The 20,940-nt window shown below is 40.0% G+C and overlaps 1 protein-coding gene across 2 annotated transcripts in view; it reads left to right on the top strand.

Annotated features, from left to right (window-relative positions):
* LOC109033663 (galactokinase) overlaps positions 1 to 20,940 on the top strand; it is a 122,202-nt gene that overhangs the window by 71,587 nt on the left and 29,675 nt on the right. For both annotated transcript variants that reach the window (XM_072296782.1, XM_019046370.2), the window contains one exon: positions 226 to 359. The gene's annotated coding sequence lies outside the window, so the exon portion shown is untranslated. Of the gene's footprint in view, positions 1 to 225; positions 360 to 20,940 lie in introns of those variants that run through there.

Raw genomic sequence — 20,940 nt, 5'->3', positions numbered from 1 at the left:
GGATAGCGTTTAAATCAGCACAAAAGAAGTATGCCACTCATAATGTATGTTATTAAATCTGTTCCCTCTTTTTTGTCCTTCTTTCTAAGGGGACATAAAAATCCTTACTTCGTTTCTGTCTTTAGTTTTAGAATCCAAGCGGTGACAGCCCGACTTGGCAGCAGCGCCTGTCGGTTCAAAAGTTGAAAGAACGCCAATTGCGGGAGCTTATCGTAAAATTAAGTCACTTGTGTGGATCACACCGCGCAGACCGCTTGTTCGCTCTCAAGTTTCGGGATTTTCGGGAATACGTCAGTTCCGCGTCCACGTGTGAGCTCATCCCGGGATTTTGTTCCAGCACACAACAATCGGATTTCCAGGTGAGTTTTTTCAGTATTGACATTTCCGCGCACAGCACGTACTCACTCTACGTACTGTGCGTCCGTGAAATTTATTGAAAGTGAAATATACACTCGGGAAAACATATACTTAGAATCCAAACTTATTGTTCGACGAAATATGTCATGTTGTGTAAAGGATGATCAAATTATGAATTGCTACTGTAACTTTCTATTATTTAGCGACCGCGATCGGATTTAATTATACTATGTTAAAAACACTTCCTCCTCTTACAAAATTTGTGTATTCTGAGTAATTAGGTAGGTAAAGTTTTGTTTAACTCGCACTACTTTGGCTTAAAATATTTTTTCGAGAATTCATTGTGGCTGTAGGTATACGCGACCTACATTGCAGTTTTAATTGATGAATGTGCAACTAAAAAGTTCGGAGACTTTTCTACAGAGTAGACCAATTATTTATATAGGTATACAGCTCCAGTGCCGGGTAAGAAATTAAAGTAAACAAAAATATTTTTCAAAGAAAAAACTAACTGAATCATTTTGAATAATTCTGCTTTGTGGGTTCCTTGACAACTACACTAACACGATTATATTTAAGTTCATTAATTCCGTAAATTATTAAAAAAAAAGTTAAAGAAATTATTTAAGTTTGTTAATTCCGTTTTATTTTAAGTTCAATAGAGAATAGAATAAAATTAAGGAGAAAATAATCCGTTATGAAGGCGGCATTATCATCAACTTCTAATTGAACCGTACCTAAGCTTTGCAGAAAATTAGTACTACGTGAGAGAAAAATAAATAGTAACAAAATTAACATACAAATCATTTTAAACCAGTCGTATGCCTGTTCCCCCTATCATCTGAAACGAGCAGAACAATGCAAGGAGCTACTTGACATGGTGAATTTTATCAGAATAATTATGTAAGGAAGAAGGAATGATAAACGAAAAAAAATAAAATGAAACATAAAAGTAAACAAAAAAGAAAGCCTCTAGAGATAAACAAGTAAGCATGACTTACGTTATCATCGATATCAATGGTTACCTACACTGGACAAAAAACCACATTATATCTAGAGTCCAGACCCCTAGAAACATCGACAAGAAAAAATACTCTTGATTCAATCGGATTTTTGCTGAAATCAAGAACCAAGCCTCTTAATTGGAGCGGATTTCCTTTTGATTTAAGCTAAAATCTGATTGAATCAAGAGTATTTTTTCTTGTCAATGTTTTCAAGAGTCTGGACTTTAGATCCAATTTGTTTTTTTCCAGTGTATACCTACTTTGATTTAGAGTAGGTAAAGTTGGGTAGTGCGTCACAACTCCGAGTTTGGCGCTTTTTTCTTCGTAGATGAAAAAAAAAGTGTAACAGGCACGGAACGTTTGCACTTTCAGTTTTTCCTCTCATGCTAAACCCGGCTATTTTCCAATGAATTTTTTTCTTATCTCGACATTTCATGGATTTCGAGCTTAATCAGGACGTGCAATCTCACACATGATCCGAGTAGAAGGTGAAGCATTTCACGTTACTACAAAACGTTGTTACTAACAGAGTATCCTGGTTTAATTCTTAAATGTTCGGAATTAAAGCGGCGAAACTTCGGCTGAAAGTCAATTCCTTTTGAGATAAATGCATAAAAAAAACTAGACCCGGTTCATCTCAAACGATGAAAAGTTTGGATTTCTCTCTTTCCTTACCTCCGTCTTAATAATGGGAATATTTTCCGCGGGAGCTTTCCACCTCCCATTAATATATGGTAGGCTTCATCACCAGTGGCTTGGCGTGTTTTGCGATATAAAACTTATGGAAAAGGATCGATAGATACCCCAAAGGGTGTTCCCAAGGTGTTCCCAATGAACACCTTAATAATCGATTTTTTACTATAGTTTCAAATGGGGAACATCGATAGTCGGTCATTTACGCCTCGCCACTGTCCAGCACCGTATCTCATCCATTGGTTCGTCGTGTTTCTGTTGTGGGGGAGCATAATTCAGAAAGAGGAAGTACGAGTTCATGGGGTGAGCAATAGTATGCGGTATGCAGTATGCGGCATGTTAAGAGATGGAAAATTTCATGAAAATTCGCGTGAAATTTCATGAAGTTACATGACATGTTTTTAAAATATTTAGGGGTGCATTCTAAGGCCAAAAAACGCCTGAAAACAGTGATCCTCGATTTCAAGATTTTTCAACCCCCTCTCATGTTGCCTCACCCCACTTTCTTCTAACAGTTCAGTTGGACTACATTTTGCAATTAAGAACTATAAATTTCGGTCCGAATTGCGGATTAATCGCATCAGAATTGAAAAGCACGGAAAATTTCACGTGAAATTGATCCCTAAAAATCCGTAATTGGCCCATCCAAGGCCTATAAATGACCCCCTAAAGAGGGGGACAGTACCCCCTCCATAATTTCTATTTGGTCTCAAAATTGACGTAGATTCTCCAGAAAAAGATGGTTTCCCAGGTAATCGACCCCGAGAAATCCAAATTTCATTGTCCCGAATCTCCTCTAGCCCCCCTTGGGGGGTAAACGGGGGGCTCAATTTTAAAAATCGGGGCTCCTTTCCGAATCGCAAATTGATTGCATCCAAATTGAGGAGCAGAACACTTTTACATCTTTAGTGACCCCCAAGAGTTTTAATTGACCCCCCTGAACGGTAGAAAGTAACCCCTGAGGAGGGGGGCTTCGCCCCCTCCAGAAGTTTCTCAAGATTCCTCTTTGGTCGCAAAATTGACGTCGATTCTCCAGAAAAAGACGGTTTTCCAGGTAATCGACCCTGAGGACTCTGAATTTCATGGTCCCTAAGCTCCGCTACCTGCCCATGTGGGCAGAAACCGTCTTTTTCTGGAGAATCGACGTCAATTTTGCGACCAAAGAGGAATCTTGAGAAACTTCTGGAGGGGGCGAAGCCCCCCTCCTCAGGGGTTACTTTCTGCCGTTCAGGGGGGTCAATTAAAACTCTTGGGGTCACTAAAGATGTAAAAGTGTTCTGCTCCTCAATTTGGATGCAATCAATTTGCGATTCGGAAAGGAGCCCCGATTTTTAAAATTGAGCCCCCCGTTTACCCCCCAAGGGGGGCTAGAGGAGATTCGGGACAATGAAATTTGGATTTCTCGGGGTCGATTACCTGGGAAACCATCTTTTTCTATCTACGTCAATTCTAATCTACGTCTAATCTACGTCAATTTTGAGACCAAAGAGAAATTATGGAGGGGGTACAGTCCCCCTCTTTAGGGGGTCATTTATAGGCCTTGGATGGGCCAATTACGGATTTTTAGGGATCAATTTCACGTGAAATTTTCCGTGCTTTTCAATTCTGATGCGATTAATCCGCAATTCGGTCGGGAACCGTGACTTTTAGCATCGTGACCCCCCCTTTACCTCCCAAGGGGGGATGAGGGGGTTTCGGGACCACAAAATTTGGATTCCTTGGGGTCGATTCCCTATTCAACCCCGCGGTCCCCGACTTCGTGCGACCTAAAACAGCCGAGAAAAAGGCCTGGTACGGGTGGTCTGAAACACCCTGTATGAACTATAAAATTTCCAGTTCATCCCTGAATACTCATAAGTGTATAAGGGAGCTAAGGGTACGTATGTTGTTTTCAAACTGAGCCAGAAATTGGAGTTCCTAAGTACAAAATGTAGTCCAATTTTTTGCAATGCATTGACACTCGAGCGCCACCGCAAGAAAAATTTCCTTTGAGTTCCAGCATTGGAGGTACTCAAGTAAGAATAATACTTTCCAGAGAGGGATCAACCACATGATCTCCCAAGCCTAAAACTTTTTGCGGAAACGGAACTCTCAAGTTGGGTCCACGAAACGAACTTCAAGTTTTCGACTGAGAAGTAGTATTCCAAAAAATGAATCACATAACGGTTGAATTTATTTCTATGCATGCCCATCATAAGAGTATGAAATTGTATTTTAATTTAAAAATGTAGAGTCTATGAACGCGGTGGATTACAAATTTGAATGGCTTTTCTCAGAAATACGTAAGTAGTTTGCAATGCAAAGATAAAACCATCGTGACTTCAAACAGGGCCGGATTTACCTACTTGCCGCCCATGGGCCGCTTGTATTTTTCCGCCCCCTTCTCATTCGCTTTGAAACATCAATAAAACCATCAAGTGAACATGCCGGAAGGGGAGGGGAGGGGAGGGGTGAATAAGACGCGTTAAATCGTGATGGACACATTTATTGCGAAAACCCTGTCAACACTACTAGCAAAAGTTCACGGAACTTTGCGCGAAAGTTAAGTCTCGTAAACCTATCGCTGTATAGACAACGCTTTCCATTTATAAGAAACGAACGGAAAAATTATGAAAGAGCAAACATAAATGTGGTTTAATAATCTTAACCTCCGCCGCCGCACCGCGCTGACCTCACCATGTTTTGCGCAATGCGTGAAGTATTCCCCAACTGTCTTGCAGGCGCTATGCGTCTCACGCCGACCACTGCGGACCGCACTGTGTTTGACGCAATGCCTGAAGTATCCATACAGTTTTGTAGGCGCTAATATGTGTTACGTGCCAACCGCGGGCCGCGTCGAGGGCTCCTCTTTTTCATGTGAAGTCTTCGTTATCATTGCTCTCTGCGGCGCGCCGTTCCAGGCCAAATTGCGTGTTTTGTTTCTCTCTTAACTCGATTAATTAAAGGTGCTGTTTCTTGTGTCACCGAAAGACGACAAAATTAGAAATTGCCATGCCTTCATTCTACAGCCAGCTATATGATTTTCTGTAGCCTTCTTTAGCCGGCTATAAGAATTCCTATGGTATTTTGAAACGCAGCTCTTATCGCCAATTTTTACCAGGGAGTCTATGAAAACGGTGGATTAAAAATTTGAATGACTTTCCTCAGAAATACGCAAGTAGTTTACAATGTAAAGATAAAACCACCGTGACTTCAAACTATCATAACTTAAGTTTGGTTTGGAATTTTCGAGCGTTCCGTGTGTCAAACTGTTTGCGAAGCACTCCTTTAAGCAATAATAGCTCAGTTTGGAGTTTTCCCGTTTTGTCCGTCATACTTTTGACGGTGAAACTACCATACGTTTTTCGTTTCCGGTGTTTCAAAATATCCGCTTTTGGGTTACTTTCTGTAAGGAGAACAAATCAATTCCATTCCTTGAACTTTTCACAGACCTGCCTTCACACGGAGAAGAAATATCATGGAAGTTTTTTAGGAGTTCACGTCGACTAACTTTCCATGTAAGAATTATTTTAAGTATAACAGGAGTGCTGCGACGTCAAAAATTCGGAGAAATGAATGTACCTAAATCAATTAAACTCATGTGCGTGCTACACCAGCAACTGTTAGGTATTATCAGAAAGTAATTGATTTCCTAGAGCGAAAGTTAAAAAAGATAAAGCGTATCAAATTCGATTCACTTGGAGTGAAGTTTTCCGCCTGAATGAGAATCTCTTCAAGTCCCCCTGCCACCGTCTCGCTGATTTGCATTTATACACTTTTGAACAACTTTGTAGAAAAAAATAAGTTGTGCTGAAAAAAAAATTAACTTGTGCGGTTCAAAAACCTTATCTGACGCTTCGTCAAAATTTTGTCGATAGAGCTTTTCGTTGAGTTTATTTTAAAACCAGGGGTGGGGAGGGGGGTACAGAGTGAAAACTTGCGACGGTGAAAGGGGTGAGGCGCAAAGTTCGCTTCGATAAAAATTGAGTTTTACGAGAAGGGTTGATATAATCTTAGAAACTAAGTTGAAAGCACGTAACTTGTTTCCAAATCTGTGTAAACTTGCGTGGAGCCTACAAGATTGTTAGCTCTGATTCATATTGTGACCCCGATCATACTTCCGAGGACTCGATCGCGTCCCGCAGTTTACGTTAGGGACCTGGAAATCGTGGGAGGGGAGGTCGAGGGGTGCTTTTCTTTACATCCCCTTCTTTACAAAATCCATGTTTATCCTCGTCGTTTGTTTGCAAGTTCAAAAAAGTTTTAACAAAACCACGGATGACGTATAATTTTAGCGATTTCCTGTCCAGGCATATTCGAAGGAATGCCCCTGATTTTTACATGGGAGAGGGGATTAGAGACACGTGCTCTGCTTTTGATCTTTTTGTGACATTTTCCGGTCGTTTTTATTTTCGAAATTTCTTTGGGTGCTCTGGGATTCAGCAGAATTTGCAATTACCACAAGTGTCGCTTCTGTCAGCTGACTTTAAAAATGCTACAGAAAATCCGCCTTCCTCATCTTCGAATCGAGACTGGGAGCAAGAATTTTGATGGTGGTTCTCATGTGAGGAAAACGCAACCGAATGCCTCGTTTAGTTGCCTCACTGAGAGCGCTTAAATCTTTGAACCAAAATCCGATCATGCTGCTCAGATAGCCAATCGGACTTCATTTTGCAATTTTGGAATCTACAGTTTCTAACTCAGTTTACGTATGTACCATTAGTTTTCCCTGGGCAAGTAAGTGTTTTTACGGATGAGTAAGAAATTGTAGTTCCTAATCGCAAAACGACGTCCTGCAATCCCACTCAATTCTGCACAATCACTCTCTGCGAAAAAAAATCCACATAGACTACTTTTATTGACCCGATCACAGTACAATTACACACTGAACAAAGTACAACCGTTGCACGATCCTCCCTTTTAGAGATGCGTTTTAGAGCTTTTTGCTGATATCGGACAGTATACTAAGAAATAACCAAAGCGATCAGTAGATGGAGGGCGATTAGAGGGTTAGAAATATATCTCCATGATTTTCCCCGCTTTATTTGCGCAATTCACCCCAAAAATATCATTGCAATATGAAATGGTGCCAGTGAAGATTTTGTAGTCTCCAAGTTTCCAACGTTACTCTTAAACTGCATGGGTGAAATCGAATAACTTTCACTGACACCTCATCTCATTAATGTTAAAAAAATGAATAAGCTTAGTAATTTCATGGAAAATATGAGATCATGAAGTGGGTAAATTAATTTTCCATTCAATTTGAAACTTTTGGCATTTTTTGGACATTATCACCTGTTTACCTCTCATCTAACTCCTTAAACCGGAATCACAAGCTGAATATGGCTTGAATTTGGAAGTCATGGGTCTGATGCCTGAATTTTGCGCATGTCGTGCACAATTCAGCAACGAGGCTTAGCCAACATCGGACACTGTCAGATTTGTCTGAACTATTCGAATAGATTCGATACAAATCTGCGTGAAAATAACTCGAATTTGCGAAATTTCAGCCGTTGAGCGATGACTGTAGACTCTTACATTCAGCTGCCAAATTCAGTGTGTGATTCCGGCATCAGTTAATTAAACTACCATGTTCAGCCTTCATTTTAGGAGATAGGCAGTAGGAATATCATAGAAATCGTAATGCGTTGGTCAGTTGTAGAAGTATTGTTAGTGAGTAATAGGCTGGTGCTGCACCTTCATTTTAGTGGGTAGGCAAAAGCGGGGCCACAGGAGTCGAAACAGTGGTAACAGCATACGATATAAATAACAGTGATGTCTTTCGCCGTTTTACGAGACGGGAAAAACTTCCTGGAGTCGCATTCTCACGCCAGATGGCAAACGATAGGTGAGCAAAAATGCAAATTCGACAGGAGCCAGGTAAGATCGTGTAAACAATTCGAGATGCGGATCTCATTTTTCCTCATAGTAAATGGACGTATTTCTATCAAACAGAACTAAGTGCATTGAGACGTGAGCCCTGTAATGCATATATTCTTATGGGTCACAGGGCTCATGTCTTAATGCACATAGTTCCGTTTGGCAGAAATACGTCCAAATGAGGCTTTCGTCATTAAAGATGCACATCCTTGTGACACCTCCTGGATTTAATGGTTTCATCTTTGAATACTGCAGTTATGTGCTGTGAAAAAAAAAGTTACGATTGAAGCACGAGCCTGAATTCCCCTGATGTCTGCTGACGATAAAATTATCTCCATATTAAAACTCATGTATGTATATAGATGGCTGTAGATTTCTAAAATACTACATAAACAGGAATAGAAACCAAATAAACTGGAAAAGAAATAAGAAGAAAAAGAAAAAAAAGCACGAGCCTGATCAGTGATCATCACACTATCCAACAGTTTCCCGAGATTGATGTGCTACGCTGGAGCCTGGCTGACTCCAGTGATTCAAGCAATGTTCTAAAACGAGCCACTTGACTGACTCAGAGATTAAGGAACAGAATTTACGAGTGTTCTCAACGAAATTTTAAGTGGATGACGACGCGAAGCACTTGTTAGAATTTTCTCAATTTTATTTACGAGTAAGAAAATGGCATTTTCCGTGCTCGCTAATTTTCGAAAAATCCAAAGTATACTTGAGACCCATAATCCTCTGAGATAATTGTAAATTTTAAAATCGTTTTCCTCCTTTTTTTGGCATTGTATGCCATAGAGGTTTTATCTAATCCCCTGTCACAGATGTGAAAAAAACGAACATTGTGCACTAAAAAGCTTCGAGTACCTCGTTTTCGAACATGAGAATCTTATCGGCAAAATATTGACGAGTTTTTTCCGGGCCATGGTTAGGTACAATCTAACCCTATGCGACTTCATTCGGCGATAAAAGTGGGTCACGTTCAACTTGGCCACAGTGCGACCTTTCCTCCTTGTTTGGAAAACCTTGACTGAACGGGGGATACGTTAATAGTGGAGCTGCCGCAACAAATATGAAAAGTTCTATATTGCGTTGTTTTGTTCGAGTTCGAGTAAGGCACATTTCTCGCCGAGAGCACGATGGTCGGGTCGGGCTGACATCGTCGCACTCATTAAGAAAATGGATCATGTTTTTTTTTCTCCCCCTTTAATTACAGCCTTTATCGAGCGAAAACAGAGATAAATTGTCCGGTCGGTGAGACGAGCAATATCTGTTGACCCCGTCTTAAAAAACTTCCGTCCGGCTTTTGCAGAATCTCCGTTGCAGTGCACTGAGCATGGAAAAATGTCATTTTATCAACACACAGCATGCCTTCCATAACTGAAAAATTAGTAATATTTGTATTTTGGGCCGCTCATAAAATAATTAACTCAGAAATTCGGACTTTTGACTTCTCCACCCCTGGTAACGCAACCATAGCACAAGGTTACACCCCCCCCCCCCCCAAAAAAAATGTTTGTAATAATCTGTTTGCCACCTTCTCCCACAAATTAGAGTTTCATAATGAATATTAGATGAAAAATTGCAACCTCGCATTTATTTTTCATCGTAGGAATTTTCATCAGGAGGAATATAGACAGTTTTTTTGCTTTCCTGAAATATCGTGTTTTCCGAGATACCCACTTCCGCAGTTTCATCATCGTTGTGGTGGCCCAAAAATCAAAGAAAAATAAACTACTCAAATAACCCATCATGTATGGAAAACATACAGAAACCAATAGCGATTAATCAAAATGATCTGATGGGGGATTAGGACCAACACCCCCCTCCCCTCCTTTCCTCTTGCCAACCGTGCTCTGGTACAACGAATCTCCGTCATTATCAAATTTTGACAGATTTTTGCAGCTACTGATGCACTTCCCACTCATTGTCAGTTCCGATTATCTCGTCGAGTTTTCGCCACCGGCTCTACCCACGGACGCTAAACGAAGTCTCGCGTCAACGCTGTCGTGGCGATAAATGGAAAACACCCTGTATGTACTTGAACCTTTTTTCCACACATCGACGTAACAGTCTGACATAAATAGGTTATCCGAACTGGGGACTCTAGATATCAGTATGATCTTGCTACAATGGGCCGTTTTTACAGCGTATGCCTAATTCGTCATTTCTCTGACGAAGAAACGTGACTACATTTCAATGTTGCTAAATTTCCACTCCCTAATTCCATTTTTTCTGAGAGAAGCTTGAGTATTTCTAACTGAAAATTCCACTGATTTTTCTTCTAATCTCATGCGAAAATCTGGAGAATTTTGGACAAAAATTGCATAGATACATTCTTGTAAAAAAATGAATTGTTTGAATCAATTTTGGAGCTTTGGAATGGAGTTACGTTCTTTCACTGGAAAAAAAAAACACATTGGATCTAGAGTCCAAACTCTTGAAAACATCGAGAAGAAAAAATACTCCTGATTCAATCAGATTTCAGCTTAAATCTAAAACTAAGCCACTTAATTTGAGTGGATTTCCTTTTGATTTAAGCTTAAGTCTGATAGAATCAAGAGTCCTTTTTCTTGTCAATGTTTTCAAGAGTCTGGACTCTATATCCAATGTGTTTTTTTTCCAGTGTAGACCTACAGCCGGCTGTAAGATTTGCAATAGCTTCTATAGCCGGCAACACAATTTCTTAAAGCCTTTTATAGCCGATGGAGATTAAGCAACAGCCTGGCGATAAAGTGTATGCGAAACGTTACTAATTACGGATGCTAAGACTTGGTGAGGTTTTGGACTACCGCATATCTCTTTTTGGACCGTAGTATCTTGATTTATTTTGCTGGGAAAGCTCCGTACTTTTGAAGGATGCCTGCCATTCCTAATATGTTGGAGCGCCTTCAATTTCGTATGATACTGTGCAATACCTCTGGTGTGAAATAGTTGCTTCAAGCGCCGTGGTACGCTGCGGCGCGGCGCGGCGCGGCGGGCGGGCAGCCAGCGCCTACAAACCTAACAGGGATACTTCACGCATTGCGCAATGCGTGAAGTATCCCTGTTAGGTTTGTTGGCGCCAATGCGCCGCCGCTCCGCTTTGTGTTAGGCTCTAATATTTAATCTTGTGGAGTCAGCGTTTTTCAACTCATGGCTTTGAAATGTTTGCACACTCTGTATGGATTGTTCTCATTGTAATTGATGAAAAAAAATATGTTGTAAAGGAAAATATAATGTGCGTTTTATAAATATTATGGTGATTCCGTACAAACTCAATGATTTACAAAGCACACGAATTTCTACACAATTTCTTATAGCTTTTTATAGCCGATGGGGGAAAAGCAACAGCCAGGCGATAGGAACGGCTGTATAATTTTTTATCGCTTCGTGTAATCCGGCCGGCCGTATGATTTTTTCCACTTTCTACAGCCAGCTATATGATTTTCTATCGCCTTCTTCAGTCGGCTATAAGAACTCCTATGGTATTTTGAAACGTAGCTCCTATCGCCAATTTTTACCAGGGGTTGTTCGCAACGAACACCTAAATGATCGATTCTACACCATAGTTTCAAACGGGGTAAATATCGATAATCGATCATTCGCGCCTCGCCACTGGTGTTTTTGGATCTCTAAAGAGCTTATCTGCTTGTAAACCGGATATGAGTATTAGAACACGGTGGTTTTAGCAAAATCCATTGAGAAATTGTGTAATGGGATATAACGAGTGTAAGATGACACGGAGGACATCCTCGGGGGCTCCCTCGTCCCCCATGGACCGAAATACGTCATTATTTGAGGTATGCGGCCTTTACGGGGTACCTAGATCACGTTTCAAGGGAATGGCGAAAGAGGAGTGCCGAATTGAGCGTTCCACCCCTACTACATATGTGAACCCTTTACGTCCAATGCTTTGCTGATGATCAGGTTGTAACAGCACGGCCTCAATACTAATTATACACCCTGGAGCTATTTTCAATAGCTAAACTAGTCAATAATTAAATAATCTCAAATACCGGAGGAAACCAAACAGGTCGCAATAACCTTTTATATATTAACAGCATATACAGAACAGCAGGGAGAATCACTTGGCAACTAAAAACTATACAGTGTTATAAAGTTTTTACATTCTCCCCCCTTAAAAAATGTATACAGATTGAATATCATTAAAAATTTGAAAATTAGTCATCACTTAACGGTAATACACAAACTTCAGTGATGGCTCTCACTAGTGTGGATGTTGCTGTTTTCAATGTAACTACTCTTGTGATGCCATCTGATCTTGGGTGAAGTTTTTGTATTCTTGCTAGTTTCCAAAACATCGGGGGACAGTGTCTATCCTTTATTACGACTAGCGATCCTATTTTCGGAGATACGTTTTTTGAGTGCCACTTGGAAAATGTTTGAATGTGTTGAAGATACTCCCTTTGCCATTTCCTCCAAAATATGTTGAATCCTTCCTGTATTGCCTCATACGCCTGTAGAATTTTTGTAGATTGCTTTGTAGGTGTGTTATCAGGATAAGACGTGAGAGGTCTTCCTATTAAAAAATGACCTGGCGTCAATACGTCAAACTCTTCAGGGCGCTGGACAAGGGTACCAAAGGTCTTGAATTGAGCACAGCTTCAATTTGAGGGACAAGCTGCGTTAATTGTTGTAAAGTAAATATTCTTGCTCTTATTACTTTATACAATTGCGATTTGAATATTTTTATTGCTGACTCCCAAAGTCCACCATGATGAGGAGAATTGGGAGGGTTGAATTTCCATTCTATCATATTTTCTGTCATGTATTTTTGGATATCCGGATCCTTTGTTAGTGAATCAAACTGTTTTCGAAGGTGACTGCTTGCTCCTAAAAATGTTCTACCGTTGTCCGAGAAAATTTTTGTAGGTAATCCTCTTCTTGCTACAAATATTTTAAATGCAGAAATAAACGCTTTTGAAGATAGATCAGAAACCACTTCAAGATGAACTGCTTTCGACACGTAGCATACAAAAATTATGACATATGTCCGCAACACATTAGCGTTTTTTCTGGATGATGCTTTTACGCTCAACGCTCCGGTGTAATCAATACCCACCCTTGAAAACGGCTTCGCTTGTGTCACCCTTGACGTTGGTAACGGAGCCATTATTTGTGAGCACTGTTTTGGACTAGTCCTTGCGCACTTCATGCAGCTGTTTACAGTTTTCTTTGTTTCTGTTGGGTCATTTAAGGGCCAGTATCCTCGCCGTACGTGTGCTAGCAAGGTTTGTGGCGGTGCATGTAAAAGTTTGAGGTGTTTTGGATGAAATAACAGCCTTGTAAACCTGTGCTTTGCTGACAGCAGAATTTGATGCTTTTGTGAGAATGTTAGTTCAGAATTTATCAAACGGCCTCCAACTCTCAAAATTCCGTCTTCATCCAAAAAAGGGTGCAGCGATCTAACACTGCTTGAAGGGAGAACCATTCCAGACTTTTTAGCCAGGTACATTATTTCTTGAGAAAATGCTTCTCTCTGAATATAGCGCACGCAAAGGCATCATCATAGCGCATAGCGCACTCATCTTCTTTTTGATGTTACCTTTTCTTGAGCCTTTGATTGCATTTTTGCAACGGTTAATAAACCTTAATAGATATGCTAGAATTCGTAGTATCTTGTTCAAGCTGGAAAATTTATTTAGAAGATTTGATTTGATTTTGACTGCGACTTTCTGCGCTCTACCGACTCAAGTAAAAATGAACGTTTCTTTAAAAACTCAAGCAGCTCTTGAAGCCTTGGGTGATCTTTTGTAGGCACCACCTTTTCCCATTCCGTCAGTGTGCTTTGATCGAATTTTGCAGTTGCTAAATGAACCACTAGTGGGTCCCAAGAGGTAGTATCCACCTTCAAAGCATTCAGTGATTGTACCGCCTGATTGATTTTGTCGTGTATATTTTCTAAATCTTTTGCTGTTAATGTTTCCTTTTTCTTACAAATACACGTGGGGAAACCAAGATTGACTATCGCTTCGCAATGATTGCGTATTATTATCTTCTTATTTTCGAATTCATCTCTCAAAGTTTGAAGCGCAACTAGATAATTTGCTTCCGTGAAGTCGATGCTTCTGATCAAAGAGAGGGCTTTTCCTGATAAAGACGACCGTAAATAGTGAAATTTGATGATCTCCGTTAAGTTCATGTTTGAATGAACTAAAGAATTGAACATTTGGAAAAACGAAGGCCATTGCTCATAAGCTCCAAAAAAGGTCGGTAATTCTGGTGGTTTTAATTTAGTTTTCAAAGCCGTTGTAGGTTTGGCTACTGGAAACACACTTGGTTGCGTCTCCAACAATTCTTTAGCTTTTCCAACAGTTTCATAATAAGTGCTTTCAAACTTATCAAAGTTGTCTTCATCAACATGACTATTATTTCCATATAGCATATCAATGCTTTTTATTTCACGCAAAATTTTGAAATAATGTGGCAACAATGCCGCGGATTCATCATACCGCGCTTTTATTGCTGAAAGTGAGGAAACATCACCTTCCACAGATTTCTTAAAATTCAACAGCTGACGCTCCAATTGTTCTTTTGAGGTTAATAATCCATTCAACTTTTCATGATGATCAGTATTGGGAAGCGTTGGGCTGATTCGCGAAGCTTTCGATGCCTTGACAGTTCTTGATTTCTTCATTATTATTTTTTAAGAACCGCACTTTACCGCTTCCAACGGCATTAAAAATCAATAAATGGATTTACACAATTTTAAATTATCAAATTATGCAGTCTAAATGACATTAATCCATCATCAAGCTTGCCTGGCAACAATGTACCTAGCAATGCGTTTTTTTTTTTATTTTAGAATTTTCGTTCGTGTCGAGACACCGCCTCTGTCCGATCGAATGAGAAGCCTAGGCCCAGGTCTTACACAAGTATTGCAAGGATAAGAATGGAGGCGAAAATATCGCTCACTGCAATCTTATTTCTATCCAAGCTTAATTCATGAGTTCACATCGGGAATGGAGGCGAAAAATATCGCTCACTACATTCTCAATGATGTAGCTTTTAAGCTCTCAGTTTGTATGCGACAATATCGCTTACTGCATTTATATTATTATCGAATGGAGGCGAAAACCGCTCACTGCATTCATATTATTATCGAATGGAGGCGAAAACCGCTCACTGCATTCATATTATTATCGAATGGAGGCGAAAACCGCTCACTGCATTCATATTATTATTGAATGGAGGCGGAAACCGCTCACTGCATTCATATTATTATCGGATGGAGGCGAAAACCGCTCACTGCATCCTCAATAATGAATTAGTAAGAAATGCTCTTGTCAAAGTGTTAAACGCAACGTCTACTTTTACTCTCTCTTTTTTTTTAGGTTATCTCAATCACAAACATTTCATCTTCACTCTAATTCCTTATTATTTTTCACTTTGACTAGAGATTTCGAGTATATAATCACGTCGGGGTCACCAAATGGAGCTATTTTCAATAGCTAAACTAATCAATAATTAAATAATCTCAAATACCGGAGGAAACCAAACAGGTCGCAATAACCTTTTATATATTAACAGCATATACAGAACAGCAGGGAGAATCACTTGGCAACTAAAAACTATACAGTGTTGTAAAGTTTTTACACACCCTAATATCGAATAAACTACCTGTTGAAAGCCTATATTTATAATAATTTGTGCTAGCAAGCAAGTACCGATGGTTTATTTTCGCTCACACGTCCAGCGACCATGACCCATATTTTATTTCCGCGTTCAAAGATACAACGTTGCTAATCAATCATGATTTAGTCAAAAAGGAACGAGTTCTCCCGAGTTCACAGTTTAGGTACCTTCGGAAGGTGTTTCAGGGAAGAATGACTTTGCAGGGGTCTTCGAAAAGAGGAATGAGGAGAAAATTGTTGTCAAGTGGTGATAGAGTGTATCTCGCAGGCAATGTTATCGTGAGCGAATACCGTGATTTGAAGCCGCAATATATCCAACTATGTGCTATAATCCTTCGGGACACGCTGAAAAAGCTATACCGCGCGGTGCGCTCAGTCAAACTTCGACGTGTTTCGAAATTAATACAGCCCACGAAAACACCTACAGAGAGAGCCTCTGCTTATTGATAAGGCTTTTAAGCTCTGGCTGAGCGTTTCAACGTGATACATTCTCCACGGAGCAGCTTTCTTCACTCGCTCGGATGCCGTCCAACGTCTCGAGAGGAATCCTTATTTCATTACGGGTGTGGGTATACACCGTATTATATAGATTGCGATGAGTTTTCTTAATATACCGTCAACATCCGGCTCAAATATCACAAGCGCCATGCTACGATTAAAAATTTCCGCCGCCAATTTTTTTTTTTCCTTTTTTTTCTTTTTTTTATAGAGAAATTGTTTAACATGGCTGTCCGAAAATGTCACTGAATTTTCTTCGTACTGCCGATGAAATTCAGTGAAATTTTCGTACAGATTCAACCAACAAATTCTCAGTAAGAAAATCAAATTGCGGCGGAAATTTTGAAACGTCGCATGGCGATTGTGATACTTTGGCCGGAAGGTGATGATATGTGACCACATCTGTGAAAAGTGCCATTATATCCTTTCGGGAGAAAATTCTCTTTGACGTTGTTCAAATGCATGAAGGAAGAAAATCTGGGAGCTTTGGTGCAAGCTTCATCCTAAAAGCTCAAAAATTGAAGAAGGTGTGAGTACAGAGGCTCCAGACAAAATTCTTCGGTCGTAGAAGAACGTAGTGCAAGTTTCTGGAAAAAATTGCAGACAATTTTCGCCCGGAGGATAAGGTCCCTCCTCACAGATTCTGTCACATAGGGGGCACTCGGTACATCCCCTGGCCGATACTTGACGGCGACGCCCCCCTCCCCTATCAGAGGACGCTTCGCGCCTTCGATGGTGCCGCTCTCTGAGTCATATTTCAAGGATTTAATGAGAGCTGGCTCATTTACAGCTGAAGGTATGCCTATGCCAGCTAAAATCGTGAAGTTGACTCAATAGATCTCTTGAGCAAACTATGACAAAATATGAAAATTTACATCATTTAATATGAAAAATTCACAATTTCATTGCGTGATATTAAATTAATGGATCATACTTAAAAAATGTTATCAGGTAGAACGGACCGATATCCTGTAAAATTATGTAATTATACCCAGTAGATCTCTTGAACGAACTATGAGCAATTTAGGGAGTCAAAGAGCTTTCATAAGTTACATGCGTGATGATCTCTTGAAAACATACTCCATAGAGCACGAGGGAATAGAGAAGAATTGGTTAGCACTTTATTGAATGGTACGTAACTACAGCGAGATAAGAGAGTGATTTCATCCAGAAAACAAACTACAGGAAAGTAGAAAGAATCTAGAAAGAACACTAATATTAGTTCTCTAGGTATCCAATTCGATTTGTATCTGAGTAAGCTTCGGTTTTGAAAATGTCAGCATCGTCTACATCGAAATTTTCAGGTCAATACGGGATGCGATACAAGCAGGAAAATATTCAACTAAAATCGAGCGGCGGTGATAAAAAAAACAAAAAACAAAAAACAAAAAAAAAAAACCGAAAACATGGACCTATCTTATATAACGCAACTCAAATATACCTGTCAAATCAAATGGATTCACAACCACAATGGTTTCACGATTTCCGTGGAAAATCATACTTGACTTTGTTCCAACTTTCAGTGCGTAGATACTTCGTTTCTGTTCGCATTCATTAGGCAGTTTGAACCCGTTTCTAGCAAATTGCTCTGCTTTGAGTGCCTGTAAATAGGCTTTACATTTTTTACTACAAGTACGCGTATGTGCTTTCGTACAGTTTTCTTTTTTGTTGGGTTGCCGTCATCCAAAAGCTTTTAAAGACGTGCACAAACGCGAACTGAAACGCAATTTACGTCCTTCAAAGTCGGGCAGCTAGACGGAACGATTTTAAAAATGGTTGGCTCATGAGATGAGAGGAAAAACCTGCACGTATCTTCCCTAAGTTTCTGTAAAAAATTGACGTGCGTCCGTTAAATCTTCTAAAAAACTAGCACGCACAGTCTGAACTTGCTCTCCTGAGCATTACCTGTACATTAGAGTTTTCAGGTTGCATGAGTTATCATAAAAAGAGGACTGAAATAAAAAATCAACGCACTTCCATTAAACATTTGGAATTGAAAAACTGCGAACCAAAAATTCATGTCCCCACAATTCCGAGCTAAATGCTCCTGGAGAGTTTTTAAGGGATCGTGTATTGACAAGTTAATTTGGAGATTCATGCTTCTTTTCCTCCTTGGCTCTATCTGCATTGAAGTGGTGATTCACATGAAAAATCACAATAAATATTTTTCACGTCATGACGATTAAAAGCGGCAGTTCGTCGAAAGTCTTACTTTACAAAATAAAATCAAAAGAGTAACGCATAACGCATAACGCGTAACCCCAAGTAGCATTTCTCGAGAGAAAAATCGCTATATATTGCGATTTTTTCGGCGATAAAATCGCCAGGATCATCAACATCTGAGCGATTATCCTCGATCTTATCGGAATAAAATCTCGATTTTATCGCCCGGCAATTTATCGCGATATTTTCGAAGTAAAACTCGCGATGAATGGCGATTTAATCTCGATTTTATCGACGAAAATTGATCGCGATTTTATCGAACCAAAAATTGCGATGTGTAGCGATTTAATCGCCATATATCGTAATTTTTTATGCGATAATATCTCGATATATTGCAACCGATATAATCGCGATAACCAACCGATAAAATCGCTATTTATCGCGATCACTGCTACTTGGAACGTGTAACGCATGACTCTTAAGGCGCGAAGTGCTTCGGGAGGTTGGACCGCGAGGCGGTGAGAGGGGCGTAACCCCTGATGGTAGAAAAATTCTTTCGAGAATTCCAATGACATTTCGAGATAGTGTTAAATCGTGATTTCGCTACGGCTAAAGTTGTAATACAGAGAGGCTCTTTTATAATTCACGAGAACAATCCGAACGGTGAGCAAAGAGGGTACACACGTATACATCCCTTTATTATTTCATGTTGTTCAGCACTTATGAGGAAAAGATACCCACGAGGAAAAACAAACCGCAAAAAATTTAATACATTAAAGTACCTGAGCGACGGCGGAAAAAAATAGGAATGGAAACCCTTTTAAAGTTTAAAAACGCATAATCTGAAAGATATAACCAACGGGTCCTTTTTTATTGGTCGAGGTGAACGAACGTTTTCACTGCGACGTCACGGCTTGAAGACCATTTTGATTTTTTTTGATAAGGCAACCATTTACCGTACCTACATGGGTAGAGAAGTTGATGTCAATTTTTTTCGTAGAAAGTACTTTTTTGAATTTTTTTACTTCATCGCTCAGCTCGTTTTTTAACGTTGCACTAAAGCGATCCGGCGGTTTCGATCCACTTCGAATTTTAAGAGAATTTTATGCGAGAACTTAAAAAATAGAACGTTTTACCAGCTATGTACATTTTCCATGTTTGTTAGCATATTTTACGGGAATCAATGTTGACTCCACGATCATGATACCTGCTATGCACCTACTTATGAACCTACCCTAGTGGTAGTACTGAAAACTGTGCTCAATTTTCCTAAGCACTCCCACAAGTATACTCAAAAAGTGGCACGCAATACTACTTTTAGAATACATGCATTTTGCAATTTGGAACTGTTAATTCTATCCCGGTTTAAAAACAACGTATGTGCCATTAAGTTTCCCTACGCACACAAGTGTTTTTCCAGAGCAGCCAGAATTTATAGTTCCAAATTGCTAAATGCTGTCCATTTGTCTGACTCACTTAAATAAAAACTCGAGTATGAGTAAACAATTCTGAACTTGAAACATTTTGCGCTTCGCGTTTTCTTCGTTGTTAACTCCAATGAGCTATTTGCTACTTTTCTTTGAGCAGAATCGTGATTATTGAATGGATTCAGGGCCGGATTTACCTACTTGCCGCCCGTGGGCCGCCTGTACTTTGCCGCCCCCTTCTCATTCGTTTTGAAACATAAATAAAAACCATCAAATGAACGTGCCAGCGGGGGAGGGGTGCATAAGACGCGTTTACTTGTTGTTGAACACATTTTTTGGGAAAGCCCTGTTAACACTACTAGTAAAAGTTCACGGAACTTTGCGCGAAAGTTAAGTCTCGTAAACCTATCTCTGTGTGGACAAGGCCTTCCATTCATAAGAAATGAACGAAAATATTATGAAAGAACAAACATAAATGTGGATTAATGATTTTAACTTCCGCTGCCGCGCCGCGCTGACCGCACCGTGTTTGGCGCAATGCGTGAAGTATTCCGACAGTCTTGTAGGCGCTATGAGTTTCCCGCCGACAGCTGCTAAACACACTGTGTTTGGCGCAATGCGTGAGGTATTCACGCAGTCTTGTAGGCGCTATGCGTTTCACGCTAATCGCACTGTGTTTGCCGCATTGCATGAAGTATTCGTGCATTAATGTAGGGGCTAATATGTGTTACATGCCGATCGCCGAGTTCTTCTCCTTTTCATCTCAAGTCCTCGTCATCGTTTCTCTCTAAGTCGCGCCGGTCCAGGCCAAATTGCGTGTTTGGTTTCTCTCTTAACTCTACTAATTAAAGGTGCTGTCTCTTGTATCACTGAAAGACGACAAAAGTAAAAATTACTATACTCTCAGAAAATTAGAGATTTTGTCGTCTTTTCTAGTTTGTAATTTTTTTTTCTAAATCCGAATTTTCTATACCTACAATTTAAAAAATTTCAAAATTTGCTGCTCCCTATGGATTTTCCGCCATGGGCCGCGGCCCATGTGGCCACCCCCTTAATCCGGCCCTGAATGGATTTAGAATGGATGAATATAAAAATTGAGTTATTTCCGGGGACTTTTAATGATAATCCCGACAGTGTCGTGGCGTGCTTTGCGATATAGCGATTGTTATGCCATTTAAACCCATGGAAAAGGATCGATAGACAGGGTGTTCGCAGCGAATACCTTAATAATCGATTCTTTACCATAGGTTTAAATGGCATAACAATCGATATATCGCAATTCATGCCACGCCACTGAATCTC

The sequence above is a fragment of the Bemisia tabaci genome, chromosome 2, assembly GCF_918797505.1.
Source record: "Bemisia tabaci chromosome 2, PGI_BMITA_v3".
Lineage (NCBI taxonomy): Eukaryota > Metazoa > Arthropoda > Insecta > Hemiptera > Aleyrodidae > Bemisia > Bemisia tabaci.
The sequence above is the reverse complement of the archived record's forward strand: the minus strand, read 5'-3'. Positions and strand labels throughout refer to the sequence as shown.